This window comes from Heterocephalus glaber, unplaced genomic scaffold, assembly GCF_053883595.1.
Source record: "Heterocephalus glaber isolate CG9 unplaced genomic scaffold, H.glaber_assembly_v1.0 deba00001523, whole genome shotgun sequence".
In the NCBI taxonomy this organism is placed as follows: Eukaryota; Metazoa; Chordata; class Mammalia; order Rodentia; family Bathyergidae; genus Heterocephalus; species Heterocephalus glaber.
The window spans coordinates 34,019,634-34,040,547 of NW_028258327.1; the positions used below are offsets into that span (position 1 = coordinate 34,019,634).

At 39.3% G+C, this 20,914-nt stretch overlaps 1 long non-coding RNA gene across 1 annotated transcript; it reads right to left on the reverse strand.

Moving 5' to 3' along the window:
* Window positions 1–1,938: 1,938 nt before the first annotated feature.
* LOC147825039 (uncharacterized) lies at window positions 1,939–18,830 on the reverse strand. Its single transcript, XR_015441582.1, has 3 exons — window positions 17,455–18,830; window positions 16,909–17,256; window positions 1,939–3,690 (listed from the first exon to the last, which is right to left on the reverse strand). It is a non-coding gene; the product is annotated as an uncharacterized LOC147825039 (long non-coding RNA).
* Window positions 18,831–20,914: the final 2,084 nt, after the last annotated feature.

Here is a 20,914-nt window from a genome sequence, read left to right on the forward strand (position 1 = left end):
GTATGCATCTTAGTGATGAGTGCTGTAATGGGGGTGAACACACAGCATGAGGGTGACCAGAGGAGGGCCAGCGAGGGCATCCAGGTGGGAGTTCAGAGTTCAAACCTGCAAGCCTCACCCTGACCAGCCTTCAGGAAGATATCTAGAGGGACAGAGCCAGCAGACAGCAAGGACTAGGGAGAGCAACATCCTTGCAGGAGACTGTGCTAATGGGCCAGATGAGAGGTCAGGACGGAAAAGGATGAATGAAAGGCTTCACTGCATCTACAACACCCCCATTAGCTTTACATATATATATATGAACTTGCTTAAATATAGAATGTACTGAAAAGACTTTATGACTCAAATACAGTTTATTTGAAATTTCCCCCTGGCTTTGCCCATGAGATCCCTTGCTTCTGTCCAAACACAAATTAAATGTAAGATAGATGCACTATTTGGAGTAACCCAGACATTCGGTGCCTTGGCTGTGGTGTTTGGAGAGGGTCTCTGGGCAGCACCATGCGGTACCCAGCGCCTGTGAGAGGTTTTTGTGCTTGTTTTCCCTGCATCTGCAAGGGCAACATTGTCTTCTTTCCCTGCTGTCCTCTGTGACTGTTCTGTGTGTTCATTGCCCTGAACAACAAAATATGCAGATGAGAATCAACACTTTATTTCAACAACCGTGAAAGAATTATTTTGTTAATTGATATATTGATACCCAAGAACTGCTTACTGTGCCAAGTTATTAAGAATAAGCAGGCGAGGGGCAGATTAAACTTTGAATCACCTGTTCCTTTGGGCAAAACACATAAACCAAATTGACTGCAACCAAATGTCATATTATTTACATGGCGTGCACAATTTATTTTCTAAAAATGTGCTCAACAAAAGATTTGAATTTGCTCTTAAGCATATAATGGATTCCACTTAATAGTGAAGCTCTCTTATGTGCCCTTCTCTATAATTAAATCATATGGAAAAATGTCACAAAGCAAAATAAAATGTATTTATTTCAGCCATATCTTCCCACAGCATGACATGAAGTCTGAAAAAAGAATCACTGAGCATTTTTATGCCATCTGTGCTGGTAGGGGATACGTATACCAAGCATGTCACTGTAAAATACTCCTTTTTGAATTAAGCATCATCTACTTATTACATAGTGTCTGGCTGAATGTGTACAAAATCACATGAAATTGCATATCTGACACAATATTTTTCTTTTCTTTGGTATTTTGTAGGAAAACTAGTCCACCATAATGTATATTTACTGAATTTTAAGAAATCCAAAAGAAGAATAGTAAGAAAATTAGATTCATTTTAAAATGTCCAAGTTTTTTCATCTGAAAAAAGATCTAATCATGGTTTCTTACCATTGAAATTACAGCTTCTCCTAAGCAGAATATGCCTCCCTGGGACCTCCCAGATGATGACAGTGTCTGGGCTGAGGGCCCTCCTGGCAGAGGGGTTCCTACGTGTCTGCACCTTCGAGAAGCCACTGCTTCTGTTCACTTATAAAGCACAAAGTTCTGTCCATTTCAATGTTCGCCTTTCTAACAGAAGAAGCACTTGGCTGTTGTTATGACTAAATTTTATGACTACTTATAGGAATTTTATTCCCTATTTTCAGTGAGGCCTTTTTACAGTTTGTTTATGAGATGTGAAAATCCCATGTTTTAGAGGCCCACTTGACTGACTCAGAAAAGTGCCAGAGGCCTCTACTTAACCCTGCTGCATTAAGTAGCCCAGGTCTGAGCCATCCTTCTGAACTTTTTCCAAGTTGCTATACATCATGACTATTTCTTTGTGATACGTGAATAACAAAATGCTATGGTTTACAAATGAAAAGCAAACTCTTTCTAGTTGTGAATCTCCCTAAGTCAATAACATTTGTGTTTTTTCAAACCTACATAAATTAAGCATATAGGGTTTAGTTAAAAGTAATTTAATATAAAATTGTACGATTCTGATCATGATTACACAGAAAAGTCATGATTTTTCTAAAATAGAAAAATTATCAATTATATAGTTTGTAATAAAATCAAGGCCTAGATTCACTTAATAAATTGTCTTGATTCTACTCAAAATTCTGAATAGATTTGAAGTTCCATAAAGTTTTTCAAGGGCCGGGGATTTAGCTCAGTGGTTCTGTCGCTTGCCTTGCAAGTGCAAGGTCCTGAGTTCGATCCCTGATACCAAAAAAAAAAAAAAAAAAAAAATTTTTTTTCAAGATTCACCTCTTATATTTAGTTTTTCAAAATCTTTTATTTTTTAATAATGTAATAATTACACATATTTATGGGGTACCATATGATGTTTTGTTCCATGCATACATTGTGTAATATTCAAATCAGGGTAATCATGGCTACAGCTCAAGCATTTATCATTTCTATGTGGTGAGAACATTCAAAGCTTTTTCTTCCACCTTTTTTGAAATATATAGTACATTATCTGTATAATCACCCACCTGTGCAGTAGAACTCCACAAAATATTTTTCGTACATGACTATAACTTATCACTTATTGACTATCTTTTCTCTGCCCCATAATTCATACAACACTCTAATAATCACTATTTGACTCTTACCTTCTATGCAATCAGCTTTTTAACTTCTCCAAATGAAAGAGATTATGTGGTATTTGCCTTTCTCTGCCTGACTTATTTCACTTAACATAATGGCCTCCATCCAGTAACACCCACATCGTCATCAATGACAGAATTTTGACTGTTGTTATGGCTAAATAGTATTCCATTGTGTATATGTACTATATTTTCTTTATCCACTCATCAGTTGATGGACACTTAGAGCGATTTCAGTCCTTGGAAGTGAATAGTGTGACAATGAATCTGGAGTGCAGAGGTTTCTGCACTGATTTCATCTCCTTCGGTTACATAACCAGTTGTAGAATTGCTGGGTTATATGCTTTTCCTATTTTTTATTTTTTGAAGAGCTTTCATGATTTCCATAATGGCAGTACTAACTTACATTTTTACAGTGTGCAAGGGATCCCTTTTCTCCACATCCTCCCAGCACTAGTTAACTCTTGTCTTTTTTTTTTTTTTTTTTTTGGTACCAAGGATCAAACACGGGTCCTTGCACTTGCTCAGCAGGCAGCAAAACCACTGAGGTAAATCCCCAGCCCTTGTCTTTTTGATAATAGCCATTCTTACTGAAGTGAGGTGATATCTCACTTGGTTTTGATTTTCACTAGTGATGTTGAATACTTTTTCACATACCTATTGGCATCTGTAGTTCTTTTGAGAAATACCTATTTAAGTTTATTGCCTGTTTTTAATCAAATTATTTGGTTTTGTTTTGTTGCTGTTAAGTTCCTTGTATACTCTGGATATTAACCCCTTACCACTCTCTTCAAAACCAACCCCACCAACTACCCGAAGCCATTTCTTACAACAACGATGCATGTGAAAGTGATTTGTAAACTATTAAATGAGACATAAAACATAGTAACCCTAATAACCCTAATAACATTATTCTTAAAATTATGCTAGTTATGCTTTCCAATATTGATCCCATAGGTTACAACTAAACACAATAATTGTCTCTGTGACGTTGATTTCATCAGTCGATTGTTTTTATCATTCCTTTGTGCACTGCCTCTGATCTTGACCTTCTATGTTTTCTTTCGATGGCTTATTCCTTTATGTCATTATATCTCAAGGTCCACACCACATATGTTGGAAGGATCCTATAGCCAAACAATAGGAATTCCAGTAAGCACTTATTAAATCATCAATTGAGTTCTCTTTTAAACTCTGATTCCAAATTTTTTAAACCCTGAAAATCCCTGACCACAGTGAGTTTAAAATATCGCTTTCATTTGTCCTGGCTGCAATTCTTTGTCATTACCTCTACATCTAAGACTGAGATGAGGTTTTTGATATAATGAAAGGGAAGGCTACTGTTATCAAAAGAACAAATTAATCCATTTATAAGTTCTAACTTATTCTGTGAGCTCTATCTTATCCCTTCCTGTTGATTACCATCAAGGTCCACATCATAGATGTTGGAAGTATTCTATGGAAGGAATACTGGTCTCCTACACTGAGTATTTTTTTTCTTGAGACAGGGTATCACTATGTAGCTCAGGCTGTCCTTGAACTCACTATGTAGCCCAGGCTGGCCTCGAACTCACAGCGATTCTCCTACCTCAGCCACCCAAATGCTGGGATTACAGGTGTGCACCAACCATGTCAGGCATTTTTTAAAAGGAATTTTTGAGATGTTAAATATTTCTGACTTTTTCTTTCCTTACTTATATGGAATATTGGTGGTTGTGGCATAATATTCTAGCACAGAATATGGATTTCTTTCAGCCTTAAAGTTTAAATGTTAATACACTGATTTTACCAGCTGCAAAAGATGTCAATACTTGAATAAAAGTGGCCACAACTAAAGCTTTACAGTTCAATATAGTAAAAGCACCAATTTCCTCTTTCTTTTCAAACTCAGAAGAACAGGGGAGTCTTATATGGTCCTAATTTTGTTATTAGTTTTTAATTTTTCTCTGGGTACTCTGCTGAATCTTTTAATGACCAAACATGATAAAAAGCCTAAAGTGGGAAGCCACATTGATTTGAATGAAAGGTTATTTGCAGTTGTTTTTTTATTAACAAAATGGTGATGACAGTCCATGGCTTCCCTTTCCTTTTTCTTTTCTTTTTTTAATTTTTGCAGGGCTGAGAATGGAACTCAGAACATTGCATGCATGCAAGGCAGTGCTCTACGACTGAGCCACACCCCTAGCACTTGGCTTCACTTGTGATATTCAGGAATCAAGTGCAGAGAAGGGAAGGAAAACTCTTCCTCAGCCTGGAGCAAGTGCAGTGCTGGTAGTTATAGGGTGGGTACATTTGTGAGTGAGTAAAGAAGTCAAGTTTGACTTTCCAACAAAGTCAACAACAGGGTCAATTGTGGAGTCAATGAGCAGGGGAACCATCATTGATTATGGTGAGCCATGCAGATTTAAAGTGGCCAAGAAGCTGTACATACTGGCAATAGGCTACTACATGGGAAAGTGTTGGGGGCACAGAATTGGCCTCACTTCATGGAGCTAAGTGCTATGATCCTTTGCAGCCTGGCTGTGGCAGCAGAAATTATCATGAGATGTTGGGATTTGGTTATACCAGAGGAGGACTAGTAAGAGTGTGACTAAATGACACATCTAGAACCTGCAAGGAGGTGCTGGCAAGTACAAAAGACACATGCATTGGGCTGGACTGAGCAGGGAGGGAAGCTGCCACTGCCTGGGGAAAGGCATGTTGGAGAAGAGTGCCATAACAGAATACCACATCTCGGCTTAAATGGACAATAGAAACTTATTTTTTCAGAGTTCTAGAGGTCAGAAGTCCAAGGTCATAGTGTCAGTAGGGTGGTTTCTCCAGAGGCCTGCCCTCTTGGATTTCAGATGGCCTCCTCCTCCCTATGTCTTTGTATGGCCATCCTGCAGTCTGTGTGTTATCTGTGTCACCATCTCTTTAAATTATAAGACTGGGGCCCAGCCATATGACCTCCTTTTACCTACCTTCATTACCCAGTTAAACACCCTATCTCCAAACACAGTCACATTATAAGGGGATTAGGACTTCAACATATGGATTTTGCGGAAAGGGGGAACACAGTTCAACCTATAAATGAGAGAAAGTCATTGTCCTTTGTGGAAAGGATGTTGTGGAACAGTGACATTACTGGAGGGAGCAGAGGAACTTGTGACAGGAGACTGGAAACCAAAAGCTTAAAATCTCTCTGGTGGTTTAGTTGTAAGTGATGCAAGGGTCACCTTGGGCTATTTCAAGTTGAGGCTGATGGGAATGAAGGTGAAGGTCATGAGACTTTGGAAGAGAGGTGCTGAGGCTTACCAAGGAACCTGATCTGTGCATGCACAACATTTCTCCACTGTTTCCATGGCACGCTCCCAAAGAGGTCGTACTGGAATATGACACGAAATTGCCTGTATCTGTCATTCTCACACTGTAAAACATCCTGTGGCAGGAATCAGCCCTTTGTATTTCTGATTTCACCAGCATATGGTCAGCTGTGGTCAGACTGAAAGGACTCATCAATGGAAGGTCTTCCATCAGGGCTGTGTGCCTGTAGTTGACTCTACTACTACTAGAGGGGGATACTCTGTTTTTGTGAGTTAACCCAGAATCCTCTCCTCCCACTATTATCAACACTGACCTTACCCATCTCTCAAGAATAATACTTTGTTGTGCTACTAAAAACACTCTGTCACAGGCTAACTCATCTTTTATTGTAATGATATTTCTTGTTCCTGGTAACTTGTGAAATAGCCATACATCAGATAAAAAATATTTCTTTGGTAGCATAGTCTCTTCCACGCACGTACCTTGGTCCCCCACGTTGCTTAAAAATCCACTCTTTAGTCATCTCGCATAACAAACATTCCATGCATCTAGGTTTATTTCCACTTTTCTAAGATCAGACCCCTTTTCACTGAAAGTCTGTAGGTTAGCTCTAGTACCTACTTTTTTTTTTAACCACTTAGACCTTTCTTTTTATTCCTCCCTTTATTCTCACATTCATTTTCACTTGTAGCCTAACTGAGCAAGATATCTCATATTACTTTTAACATAGTTCCTAAATATCAACTCATCAAATGAACTATAGAATTTAAAGGATTTCACTTTGCTCTAGATCAGTGATGGCAAACCTTTTGAGAGCTTTCAGTGATAACAGCCCACAGTGGCACATATGCAATAGGTTCGCCACCACTGCTCTAGATTATAGCAAAATTCTCAGAAATCATTAGGCTCACTTTTTTTTTCTTCCATTACTAGGGCTTCATGCATTCTAGGTTGGCCCTAGATCTGTTTTTCTGAGATGCATAAGCATGAAAAATTTTGCATCAGCTACTAGTAAGGTGGCTGATTTGGTTTAGTTTTGAAATTTTAAAAGCAAAATCAGGCATGTTGGTTGTTATGCTGAGAATCCACTCTCTGACAAGTAGTATGATTGATGAAGTGCCATTATTCTGTAATGTTGAACTTTGAAGATAAAGAAACTTGAGACCCAGTAGTCAAGATGAAAGAAAGATACAAATCAAAAGGGGAAATCCCAATGGAGAATAATCACAGTGCTAATAGCTAAAAATAGCTAATAATGACCAAGGGCTGAGTGCCATGGCTGTTCTCCTCAGCAATCTTTACCACACAGTGAGTAAGAATTATTGTTGTTCCTATTTTACAAAGGAAACCAAAGTTCAGAGAGATTAAGCAATTTACTCATAATCACACAGTCTGCATTAATCTTGTCTACTCCCAGTGATGCATCAATAATAACACAATTATAGATCTTCTCAAGCACAAAAGAGTTCAAGGTTAGTCTGTAGATAATATAACATTCCTCTCCAATTTCTCATGAGAGGGACTGAGCCTGTTCAGGGTAGCTGTGGCCAGCTGGCAGTGATGAGGCCACGGATGTATACAGAGTGGTAAAACTAGAAGACATACAGATTGAAAAAAGTACTGCTTCCTTCCTGGTGATGTGTGAGCCTATGGGCTTTGAATTCCTTGAGCAGAGCCAGCCCAACCCAATATCTCCCTGAAATTGCGGAAAAGCCAGCTTTCCCCAGAGAGCAGGTGAGTAGAGAGGAGTTCTCCATAATAGACTCTATCACAGATTTATTTTTATATCAAAATAAATAAGAACACCATCAACTTGACACATGAAGTGAGTGGACTTGCCCCAAGTTAGGTCCCTGTTTGCCCTTGGTGCTCTACTAAACCAGAGCCCAATAAATATGTAAATTACGTTGTCTTCCAAACACAGAAATATCTTTCATTATAATCCCAGGAAGCTCTCAGCTTCTCCATTTTATTAAGCCACAGTTACTATTTTAGCACAAGACCATTTGGCTCTTGGTATATACTTAAAATTTACAAATTGCTTTTTAATGTCTGAAATTTTTGACCAGCATTAGAGATTTGCAAGTTAACCCTACTTTAATTAGCTCAGAAGATTCCACCCTCTTACCCTAAATAAACTAACCTTAGTTTCACATACAATTCTGTAAATGGAAGCCACCAAAAATACAACAAATATAACTGGATTTTTACTCCCAGAAACTATATTTTGCTTAGACGGACATCAAGGTAAATTCAAGTTGGGTCAAAGAGAAAGCCTCTTTGACCCAGATCAAAGGAAGAGTTTTTATTAGTACACATCCATACACACACACACACACACACACACACACACACACACACACTGAAACTGCCTCAACACTTCTACAGATTTGTTCATTCCAGAAAAGAAAATACAGCATACATTGGTTAATAGAGTTTCTTGTTTCCTTCCCTTTTGCTGGATCATGAACCACATTCTAGAGCTGACCTTAGGGAGCCCTAACAGCTCAAATATGGGACAGGAGCTTCAGTGCAGTAGACCATATGATCTCTAGGAAATCCCCAATTTCATTGGCCTCGGTTCCTAGTTTACAAAACAAATTTGTATGCCAATTCCGTCTTTAAATTTTCATAAACTTAACCTAATCATTTGGATTCTGAGAATGAAACTTAAAGAAACAAAGATGGAAAAAGATTCAAGTACTTAGCTATCTTTAATCTGTTTTTTAATGATAGTGAAAAATAGAAATCACTTAAATGTCCACCAATATGGGAAAGGTTACATAAAAATTTTAATTTATTCCCCTGAGGGAAGATCATATTGCCTTTTAAATGAGTTAAGAACATTTAAGGATGTGATAAAATCATCAAGATACAAAATTAAGTTTACAAATGTATAAAACATCTACAGTATATTCTTAATTATGTATTAGTACATGAGTGTTTTAAGTACACCCAAGTTAAGAAATACAGTTAATGAGCAAGGGTGGCCGTTTCTGGGGAAGAAGATTATCAATGGGTTTTTCTCTTTATCTTCTTTTTTTTTAACCTTCTCTTCCATAATGAACTATAGCATCAGAATAATAAATTATCTTGAAAATAAAGTAATGGATTCATCAAGATCATCACTAAATACCTGTGTAATTCTAGAATCTCTTCCATTCATGAACAAATAAAAAAATTCAAAACTAACAAATTGCTTTTGAAATTTCCAAAACCAGTTGCTGCTCAGAATAGAAACATTTTGTGCTCTTACCTGCCCCACCCAGGGTAGGACTGTGGAAGCTTCCTATTCCTGGATCATAATGATGTCATGTCCCATTTTAGGAAACACAACATAACTCTTCTCCTAGGTGACATGGACAAGTTTCTCTCCCTGCAACATCTTTAGGGTTTCAAATCCTGTGGCAAGTAGGATCATCTTTACTTAAGTCAGGATCATCAGCAATTTTGCTCTCCTGTCTCCCCACACAGTACAAATTAAGTTTGACTCAAAGCCTCCAGAACGTAGCGTAGTACTTCAAGTAGTGTTTTCCTTTTCATAGAGAATACTTTAGGGTTGCTCTCTTACCACTAAAAACTAGCACAGTGCTTCGGTGGGTACATATTTGCCAGTTTCCAGACCAGTAACTTTCATGTATATTTGAAGTCATGGCATTGGCTCCTCCTTAAGGACTTGGATAAAGAGCACTGATACCTCATTCTCCCCACATCTGGAGGCATTGCCCTGTGCTCCAGATGTTCAGGATGCTTAAATATTATCTGAGTGACATAGCTCTCTAGGATACACACAGGCTAAATATTTTTGGCTCAGGTAAAAATTCCAAAGTAATCAAGAAAAAACTGCATAACGCAAGGATGTGTGGGCCACCCACAGAACTTCTTTCAAATAATTCTATTTACATGGAAGTAATTTCTTATGTAAAATATTCTTTCATGGTTACTACTGAGGATCAAGCTGATTTCTAGTCTAAACACAGAAGGAAACAGAGAAATTCTGAGATTCTGAGTGTGACTCTTAAAACTTCAGGTTCCCAATGTCTGATTACAGGATCATGGCCACTTTGCTGAATATCACTTCTTTTGCCATCAAGAGAATGACTATAAGGTCACTCTTTTATACTAGTGCAGAAAAGCACTTTTGAAAGTGTACCAATCTATCTCATCAGCTTCAGGCAGAAATGTATCCGAGCCATTGCTAACTAAAGACACAGGGACTCCTAATTTGGAACTATGACAGGAGAATCCCAGACACCCCTAAGACTTTTCAGTCATCACTCTGAGGAATTATTTCACGTATTCTGCTTAAACCTCAAACCAGAGTTTGTCAGTTTCTTCTTAATTCTCATTTATTGTGTGTGAGAGCTGGGCACCACCTCCCTTATTGTTGTCATTGTCACTTCTGTTACTGATGTCACTGCTGCTGTGATTTTGGGCATCTTCTGTGGGAGGCCTCTCACCACAGCTGTCTCATCTAATCCTCACAGCAAACACGGGAAGAAGGACTTATTTTTTATCTTGGGTACATGGTAAAACTAAGGCTCAGAAACTTAAGCAAAAAATAGTCAAAGTGTAGTTGTTAGTAGCAGAGCTGAAATAACTCAAGTCTTCTGGACTTTTCCTACAATGTTGTGTTGCTACAAACCCTGTGCTTGCTTGCGTAATGAAAAATGGTTTATATTCTCCCTTTCTCAATCTGCTTTAGGTTAAATTACCCAAGTCTCTCCCCTACTTTATAATCCAGAACTCTGTAGCTCTCCGGAACGGTTGCTGACATCTCCGGAGGAAAGGGTGCTGGACCAGTATTTTCTGCCTTGTTGAGATCGACCCAAGATTATTGGGCTCGATCTGGGGACAAGAGAGTGAAAGCCTGGGTGGCAATGTCAGCTCCTAGACCTCTTGCGGGGGGGGGGGGGGTCACCTGTTTGACAAGCCTGAGACTTCTCTTGAAGCTGTGTTTGCAAAGGAAACACAAAGTCTCTGTATAGCCCACATATGAATTTGAGTTAGCTCACAGGGAGGGGAAGCCTATGGAGGTTAAGGGGAGGCATTACAACCCCTCCCCCAGCCACTCTGGATGCTACCACTCAAAAGGAGCTGTGTTGACAGTTATATTGGTGGAGGCTCAGATGGTTTCTGGTAGCCCTAAGGTTACACAAAAGCTGTAGGTTCTAGGGCATCCAGTGAGGCACTGTCGGGTACGTGATGGGGAAGTGAGAAAGGCCACATGTCACAGAGAGTGTAAGCTGCAAACTGAACCAGGGTTTTCTGAGCTCTGGCCCATTATACCAAGATACATAAAAGAGCCTTGGGCCAGATGAGAGCTGAGCTACATCCACCATCAGGTGAGGAATATCTCTGCTTCCTTGGCAGTATTTCCATTGAAGGATCCCATCATTTTTCATTTATAACCCAACCCCTTGCTTGAGGGTCATGGTAAATCAGAAGACAAAGTTCAATTTTGAACTTCCAATCTCAGATACTAGAATCATTCCTGGCTTAAAGCAGTATGTGCTGCAGTTCTCTGGTGCCTAGCCCTGGCAAAAGTCTATTTTGTTTATTTCTGGGCACTTATTTAATTTGGAGACTTGGGCTTCTAAGTAAAAATAACTTTTTCCAAGAAATAGCAAAACACAAGTATATTAGTTAAAAAGTGATTGTAAAATGTTAGCTGCTCTATCTTATTTTCCCTGTTTGTGAAGCCTTCTTTATCAGTCTACAAACAGAATATCACTTCTTCTTTTGAATGGCTCCTTCATTTCTTCAAGTAGCCATGACTTTACCTGGGCACAAGGGTGGTCAGAACAAATATGCAAACATTTCACTGGTTCTCTTTTCCTGCTTGCAGTTGCTTCCACAAAAGTTGTGTGATCTGTAGTCTAAGTCACAAAAGACAAAACTTTCCTACTATTTAATCAGTAATATCTGCCCTATTAATGGAGGACACAGGAAGTACCATCCAAGGAGAAAGAAAGTGATCATTCAGGAGATAAAGTTGTCTGGTCATGGTCTTGTTTTTCTTTTGTTTATTCATTTAGTAAATATTTGTTGAACACCAACCAGCTTAAAATGGACTATACATAGAGCTATAAATGAAAAGAAGGAATGAGAGAAGGAGGAAAGAAGGAAGAAAGGAAGGAAGAAAAAAAGGGAGAAGGTAAAGAGAAAGAGAAATTCAGACACAATTTCTGTGCTTCAGGAAATTGCAGTCACACTCAAGAGATAATGTGGGTAAGGACCAATGTGACTGATCCAAATGGTAAGCCCTTGGAACCTAGATTTGAAGCTGAGAAGAGGTTTCATAAAACAGTTTACCTAGGTTTCAAATGCTGGAAGGAACTCATGTAAATGAAATTTTTGAACTAAAGCAACACACTTCTAGCTGAAGTTGCAAGGAAAAGACTGGAGAAAAAGTAGAAGAGTATTCACAGGTATTTAACTATAAGCCAAGGACAATAAGTTAATATTGGCAAATAGGTCATCACATCATCACAACTGTGCTTTGGCTAGGAGAGTGAGAGCCACTTGGAAAGCATTTAGGGAGTTGGGATTGATTGGGTGGGCTAGCCTGGAGGCTACTGGTGTATCCCCAACCACAAAGAGACTGAACAAAGAAGGTGGTGATAGAAAGACCACACCAAGGCTTCACAGGACAGTTAGACACTTGGAGGTGTTGTGTATCATTTAGCTGTGAGTTATGAATAAGGTCAAATGAGAGGTTGGAGAGTATGCATCTGAAGCCAGAAAAGAAAGGGTTAAACTACAAAAATTACCAAAGATCTTGTGGTAAAAGAAGGAAAGTGAGCTGTGAACAGTTCTATGGTATGAAACATTAATATTTGAGGAATAGACAGAAGCAGAAGACAAGCTGGGGCTGATTTGAAAAGTTTAGAGCTGGGAGGAGAAAACCTGATATGTCCCATGTAAGATAGACCTCAGAACCAGTGTCTGGACACAAGTGAAGGATGTACCAAGGAAAGAAGATGGTGGGCCAGCTTGGTGTAGACCTGGACTGTGATGGCCTAGGAGGCCTGTGCCTTCAGGAGAGAAGTTCCAAGAAGCAGTGAGCAGAAGCCAGCCGACAGGGGTGAGGAATGGGCAAGGAGAGTCATGGGTCCAGAAAACTGCACTTTCGAGAAACTGGTACGAGAAGGAGAACATGAAGGAGAGTTGGGGAAGAAATTAGAAGAGCAATTTCTGTTGCTAGTGAGATTCAAACATGTTCTTCCAGCAGGGAGAAGCCCCGGTCCCCGCCCCCCAGGCTTGCTCTGGCAGTTCCCAGCATTATAGGCATCTACGTGGGGTTTACTCACTCCCGCAGTGCTGAAAGGTGGAGCTCAGTGTTCTCTCTGCCACTTGACCACTTGTCTCCCAAAAGTCGCAAATCTCCACCCTGCTCAGACTGACACTTAGGATAGGCTCATCATGGTCACTGGCTGAGGCTGCACCACAGAGCAGAAGCATTTCTATTTCCATGTTCCAGAGAAGGGACAGACAGCCTGAGAGAGGGCAGAGGCTGGGCCAGAGGCTAGTAAGGATAGTGGGCTTGTGAGGAAGGGTTCTCTCACCCAACATCAGGCCCTCACCCTTTTAAAGCCACCCTGAGTAGGCACAGGAAGTACCCATTCTGCCCTGAGTTGCTAGAGACCACAGCCCTGTGTGGTTCAGGGCACCACCCACAGCACTAAGACTGGGTTTCCAGCCACCCTCATAGCTTAGTATGGGTGAGCCCAGTGAGATATGGCCAGTTGAAGGGGGGTTACTGTGTGAACTTCAACTGGGAAGGATCTTTTGTCCTTCTGATTTAGTCCAGAGCTCAAATAAGAAGGCCAAGATCCAGCAGCCACCATTGGCTGTGAATTAATGCTGAGATAGAAGATACATGCAGGAAATTATGTTATAAAGTTAAAGTTCAGTTCTACAGCTTCATGGAGCCTTTGGATTTCTAGTATACAGATTACTTCCTTCCAGCCTTGTTTTTGTTGCTTTGTTTTGTCTTGGGTTTTTGACAGAAAAAAAAGTAAATATCTTGCTTGAGCTGGTATTACATTGGGTTTTCGGCTCTATGCAGCCAACAGCAATCTTTCCTGTGGAAAACATTAATAAAAGTGTATACATTACCAGGACAAGCTGTCTTTCTGTGCTGCATCCCAGGATGACCAAGACCCAACTTCTAGATCTTTTCCCCTCAGCAACTCACAGACACAAGTCGTGGACAAAAGGAAGAGCCAGGCCCACAATTTTCCACATTGTATAATCACTGATAGTCCCATGGAATTCAATCTCTCTGATGTATCTAAATTGCCATTCAAAAATAAGGCACTCATGTAATACAAGGGAATTGTGATAAAATTACATGTGACAATTCTTATTTGGGTTGATAGAGCTCTTTCTTTGAAAAGGCCAATTTTCCTCTCTTCTTCTAGAATTAAAGTTTTTACTATTCATTTGTTACCAGATGAATTTTCAAGTTGATGAAATAAATCATGGAGATTTACCACTTGGGACTTTACAAAAAAAGCTTAAGTTTTAAATGGTATGTTTCTTTTTCAGGAATGGAATGATTTTTATGAAAAATCTTTATAGCTTAGAGTGCATTGAAATCCTATTATTTTTCACTCATGTGCTTCACATTGGAGGCTCAGTGCATCCACAGGTCCTGCCCCAGTAAACTGAGATGAAAAGGAAAGAGGCAGTGATGATTCTGTCTTTACTCCTATTATCACTGACCCCTGCAAAGCCATTCCTCAGAAGTTGAAGCACAGGATCCTCAAAGCCACCTGGGTTCAACCCACTTATTTAGCTTTTTTTTTCTTTTCTTTCCTTTTTTCTTTCTTTTTTTTTCTTTAACAAAAATTCTTCTCTATCACCAGCTGTTCTTGCATGGTCTGTGTTTATGGCTATCTCCCAACCACAGTGTGACCACTATGAGAGCAGGGGCCACATCTGATAGTTCTCATGATGATCATGGTAATCCAGAGTGTCAGCCATAAAATATGAGGTAGGTCTGCCCCATCCACTTACAAGTGACATTCCTGAAAGCTAGATAAGTAAGGCACAAAGACAAACCAGAGGCTGGACTCTAACCCTCCCATCCAGTTTCTCTTGAAATTTTCTTGAGCATTGGACCCACATCTGAAGAGCTGATACTGCTTATTCAGCCAGGGGGGATACTCACTTCAAGTCTTCTAAAAGGTGACATTGGCCTTGACTTTGAAGTCACTTTTATTATCCCGTTCTCAGCTTTATTGTAATCTTTTCCATGGTGACATAATTTTGTCTTTGTTCTGTTTCCCCTTCTGCTTCCCCTGTTCTTTCATCTGACCTACGTCTCTGTTTAAGAGATTAAGTCGGGCCAGGGATTTAGCTCAGTGGTTTTGTCACTTGCTGCACAAACTCAGGGACCGGAGTTCGATCCCCGGTACCAAAGACAGAGATTAAGTCCTCTGCTCAAGATTAGGTTTCTGCTGCCCACTTCTTGGACACATTGGCTTCCTCAGAGGAGAGCTATAGAGGCTGAAACACTTGACTGATACTCTCTGCAAAATGAAAAACCATGAAGATAAATAGTTCTCTCCATTTAGAGAACTCTGTGATTAAGTTTATTCATAAGTACGAAGTATGATCAAAACCTACTGTGAATGTTTAAATTTTTTAAAATTACTATAGTCAATAAGAAATTGCCATGAATCCCCCTCAAAATACTCTCCCTTGCTTTAAACACATTTTGAAGCAGTTCTACAGTCCTCTTTCATGTCTTTAGTTGTGCTGTCATGGCTACCTTGATGTCCTGAGTTGATTCAAAACATTTATTTCTCATGGTCATTTTGACTTTGAGGAAGTTGAAGTCACAAAGAGCCAGATCTGGTAAATAAGGTGGATGAGGATATACCTAAAACTTTATTTGATAGAAATTACCATAAAGGTTTTCAGTCAATGTAGGACATCTACGTAGCCATGAAAAGACACAAAAGAGGACTGCTTCCGAACTGCTTCAGAAAATGGCAAGAATGATGGGATAAGTGTGAAGCAAGGAGAATATTTTGAGGATGATTTATGGCAATGTTCATTTTTCTGTAAAAATTTTTTAATTTAAACATTCACCATATGTTTTGGTCACACCTAGTATATTTCTTCAAATATCATGAAGCCTTCAAAAGATTTTTCTCCTAACTGGTACTAGCCAAAATAACTTTTATTCACCACACTGTATAATGAATTTATATTCATTGTTATGTAGATTATCATATATTAGACTAAATAGGAAATATTGCTTAAAAGTTTCATTAAGTTTGTAAGAGAGATTTTTTTTTTTAATATGGTCATGAAAACTCATTTTTTTTACTCTTGTCAGCAACTTCAGCTTGTTTTTTTGTTTGTTTGTTTGCTTGAGGTTTTTTTTGTCTTGTTGTTGTTGTTGTTGTTGTTGTTGAAATAGGATCTTGCTTTGTAGTACAGGCTGGCCTTGAACTCACTATGTATCCCAGGCTGGCCTCAAACCTCAAACTCACAGCGATCCTCTTGGCATTTGCCTCTGGAGTGCTGGGATTACAGACATAAGACACCACACCTTAGTTTGTCAACAACTTTAGAGGCATGCAGAGGCCAAAAAGCACCATATCTTTAGGGTGGAAATGTGCAAAAAATCAGGTTTTTACTTTTTCCCCAAAATTATCAACAGTTTCAGCCTCTACGGGATGAACATGTGTGAAATGCTATGGGTATATTCCTGACTGTTATTTTAATTTTCATTTTATATATTTGAAAATTGAGCCTCTAAACACTTAGATATTTACCCAAGGTTACCCAGATTGCAAATAACAGAGCCAAGGTGTGAACTCATATGTTGAACACAAAAATCTGTATCTCTAACTACAAGTTAAATCAAAGCTGCAAAATTAAAGCGGCACTAAGTCATCTGGCCCACCAAGAGGAAGAGAATGAGCTGAGAGGCGCTGGGCTCAGAGAATTGCAGCCCGGGACCTGCTGCCACCATGCTGGGGGAGGCTTTGAACTTAATGTCGCTGACAGCTGCTCACCTGTTCATTTTACCACCACACTGGGGCTGTTCCATAAATGAAAGTAAAAAGAATCCGTGCTGCAGCCTTGTAAACAGGAAGCCTCAGAGAACTTTTACCTCCACACTAACATCTCACTGCTACCTACTGCGAGGTCCAGATGGCCACTTGGGGACAGCAGAGGCTCAGGGGCAGCAAAAAGCAGAGCAGAGGCTGCAGATGAAAGAGCCAATTCTCCATTCTTCTGTGTGTCTCCAGAGATGAACACTGTGACCTTGTTCCCAGTCTCTGAGTTTCATGCCAGCTGTCCTCTCCCTCCCCCTCCGAGAACACTCCACCACCAGGACTTGCCCCTGGAAATGGATCCTCCTGTGTGGGAGAGAGAATGGGAGATTATTTGCTGGAGGTGCAAAAAATAGGCATGTATCTCCAGCTTTTATAGACATATTATTGTTGTTTTACAAACTAGACAGAGGAGCTTCATTATTAATATAGTAAATTACAATTTGATATTTGTTTTTTCCTATTATTAACCACACAGTTATGATAAACATGTTTTTAACTCACTTAATAGAGTCCTGGCATCCCATAACCACCTGAGTTCCACCTGGTTAGCATGGAACAGGTTTCCTTGAGGTATTGTGCAGATAAGGTTGCTGGTTCAGGAGGTGCCCCATGCTGGGATTGCTATTCAGAGCACCTTTGTTGGGGACAGTCCCCCATTTCAGATGAGATCCAAAACAAAGCCTAATCATTTCTCATCCTTATACCTTGCCCTAAGGGAAGGTTTAAGGGTTCTTGGTCAGATTTCAACTCAGACAGGCTACCTAGGAATATTCTTAGGGCTTAACCTACTTAATTCCTCTCAGAGTTCCACTGGAAAGTGACAGGCTCCCAGAGGCTCTGTTCCTCCCACTGCTGGTCACAGAAGCTGCTACTGCTCTGTCCTCAGAGGGCCCTGTGGCCACCAGTCAGTTAAGTAATTGCTCTTGCTCATTTCTAAAAATGGCCAATCATAAAATTAGTTGATGAATGAAAGTTCCTGGAGAAATTTCTAGCACTTTTAAGTCTTTACTTGAATCCATAGTTTTTCTGCTTTAGTTCTCCGTGAAAACACAGTGTAAGGATGGTCTTCAGAATGCTCTTCTGCCCGCAAAATGAGTCCAGACAAGATTATCAGTGAGATCACTGTCTTCCTCCATAGTAACAATATCACCACAAGTTTCTTTGCTGCCCCTGGAGCAGTCTACCCAGAAAAAGTCATCTACCCAGAAAGAGAGTATATTTAATATGATGTCTACTTTTAGATATCATAGGGCTCTTCTATGTTTAACAAATTTCATCAGAAAGAAGAATTTCAAAGTATTAACAAAATAACGAAAGTGCATTATTCAAATATTGACATAGACATAAAACAGTAATTCCTTATGTAAATATAGAGTTCTGGTTTATATTATCTCATTTAAATTTCACAAGTGACCCTATGATGTAAATAGTTCTCTATTTTATAGACAAGGAAACTGAAATTGATAAATGTAAATTTACTTGCTGAAGGGCACAGAGGCTTTGACAGAGGTCAGTCTTGTCTGAGGGTTTTGACTCAAGTTCAAAACACTATGCTTAGCACTAGAGTGGAAAACAGAGTGCTGTGAGACCAGAGAGGGAAGGTTCTGCTGATCCTTCACAGGTAAGGAAGCTTCATGGAAGAAGCAGGTCTTAAAGAATGGATAGGATAAATAGTGTTCAAGACGCAGCCAGGAAACCATGTGGCTGGCCCATACTGCATTTCCAGCAAGTGTTTGTTGAACAAGTATGAAGAATGAATGAATGAGTATGGAGGTAATCTGAGATCAGGAAAGCCTGATCTGAGAGGGTGGAAAGGCAGACATTCCCCAGCTATGTATGGGGGACAATGATAGTAGGACACGCTGGCCCTAGGAGAACATCCATCTGAACAAGCAAACCGGGCCAGACCTGGACTTACTGTGGTCCACAAGTCAGGTTGGAGGCACCAAAGGCCAGGCTCAAGGGCATTGACTCTGCTTTCCAGATGAGACCAGGGCTTCACTACTATTGACCAAGGAATTTTTTTGTGAAGATGAGAATTTAAAAGAAACATGACAGCTTGTGGGATGGGATTTGAACAAACCCAGGGTTTTAAGAAGATAAACAGAATAATATGGAGAGTGTTTGATGATCCTGATTCTAAGAACCTTGCCTCACAGGAGATTTAAAGACTGATGAGGTCAGAAGGGATGGGGGAGAAAGAAAGAAAGAAAGAGAGAGAGAGAGGAAGAAAAGAAAAAGAGAAGAAGAAGAAAAGAAGGAAGGGAAAAAGAGAGGGAAGAAAAGAAGGGACAGAAAAAGGGGGGGGACTTTTAAAACTTCTTACCCTTGATTTGTGACCAAAGAGACATATTACTGGTCACTCTCTTCATTAAGGTCTTTAAATCAGCAGGGTTTCCCAAGAGTTTCAAATTTTTCCTTACAAGAAAAATTAAATGAAGTAATCTCATGTCTAAAATGATCAAATATGTCTCTTAAATTAGGAAAATATAGGCTTATAATAAAAAATAGCCATAATGAAACTGTATGTCCTTTATTGATTTTACTATAAAATATTTTCCTTTTGCATTCTTAATTCAAAGCAATAAAATGCTGATTTGATTGTAAAGAAAATAAAGAAAAATCTCTGTACTGTAGGAAGCTTGTCATTCTAATGGGTGTGTTACTCACAAGAACAGTATTTTGGCTGTATTGGAGTACATTGAAAGGAATTAGATTTAGCTTTGCCAAAATTTCTCTGTGAACGAGTCTACTATAACAGAGTTTTATTATATTCTTATTGAACTACAGCCAGTTGAAAGTAGAATTTCCTCACCATCCTTTTAAATTAGCCTTAAACTACAGACAAAAGACAAAAATCAATGTGCAAATTTAGCTTTCACTTTGGTTCCTTAAGAAATTTACCTATCATAGATGATAGGACATAGAGTAATTGAAAGTTTCAAAGTAGCATTTCTTATTTAATTTAAACCTGTTTAAGTGTCCACTAAGTCCTGTACATAAACTATTTATTCAATAACAAAGGTTATACTATGTAGGCCTTTATATAGGTCTATATAGACCTCAGTGATTCCTCAATATAACTGTCCCCCAAACAGTTTATGCGGCCTTGACAAATTAGAATGAAATTTTGAGTATCAAATTATAATAAAGATTGTTAGAAAGAATAGTACTTGACTAATGATAGAGTCTATTTAAATATTGTATTTTATTAAGATTTGCAAAGAATTTTGAATCTACAAATGAGAAGAAACACACACACACACACTATTCCCATTGGCTACCCCAGGTTTAATGCCATTAATTGTTCTAAGCGATACAGATGCTTTGAATTCCTAAATTCTTCTTAGGAAAAAAAATAACTAAGAGTTTCTAAAAACTACCCATCTCTTTGAAACGAGTTCACTCAGAGGCTCACATTGCTCACTGTTGCACACACTGCCGGAGACAGTCAGCAAGACAATTCAAACATATGAAGAAAAGCAGGTAAAGGTGACCAGACACACAGAGAGAAAGGGAGAGAGAGAGAGAGAACTTGTGAAAGACCATCGTGCAGCTCCACAACAAGACCAGCATAAGGGAATGATAAGAAGAGGTTGTACTTGGAGACCTAGTGGCCAAATAGAAATGGGATCAACAGTGGAAACGAGGCTACATCATAAAAGATTTGCTTTGTTTTCATGGAATGGTATCTCCAAGGCCAGGAAGACTAAGAACAGAAAGGCAATACAATTAGCAGAGACCAAAAAAGTGATTAATGTAGCATGGCAGTGTCTATACCACAGAAGCAAACTGCTCCTTGCCAATGAAGCAGGAGGCTCTTCACCACCCATCAGGCAACTGGGTGCCTGGCATAGGAAAGAGAAGGATAAAGGACATATGGAGCCCTACTTCAAGAGTTGTCACAATTGATTTTTACCGAAAAAACGTAAGTGAGAACGATTGGCCAGAATAGGCTTGG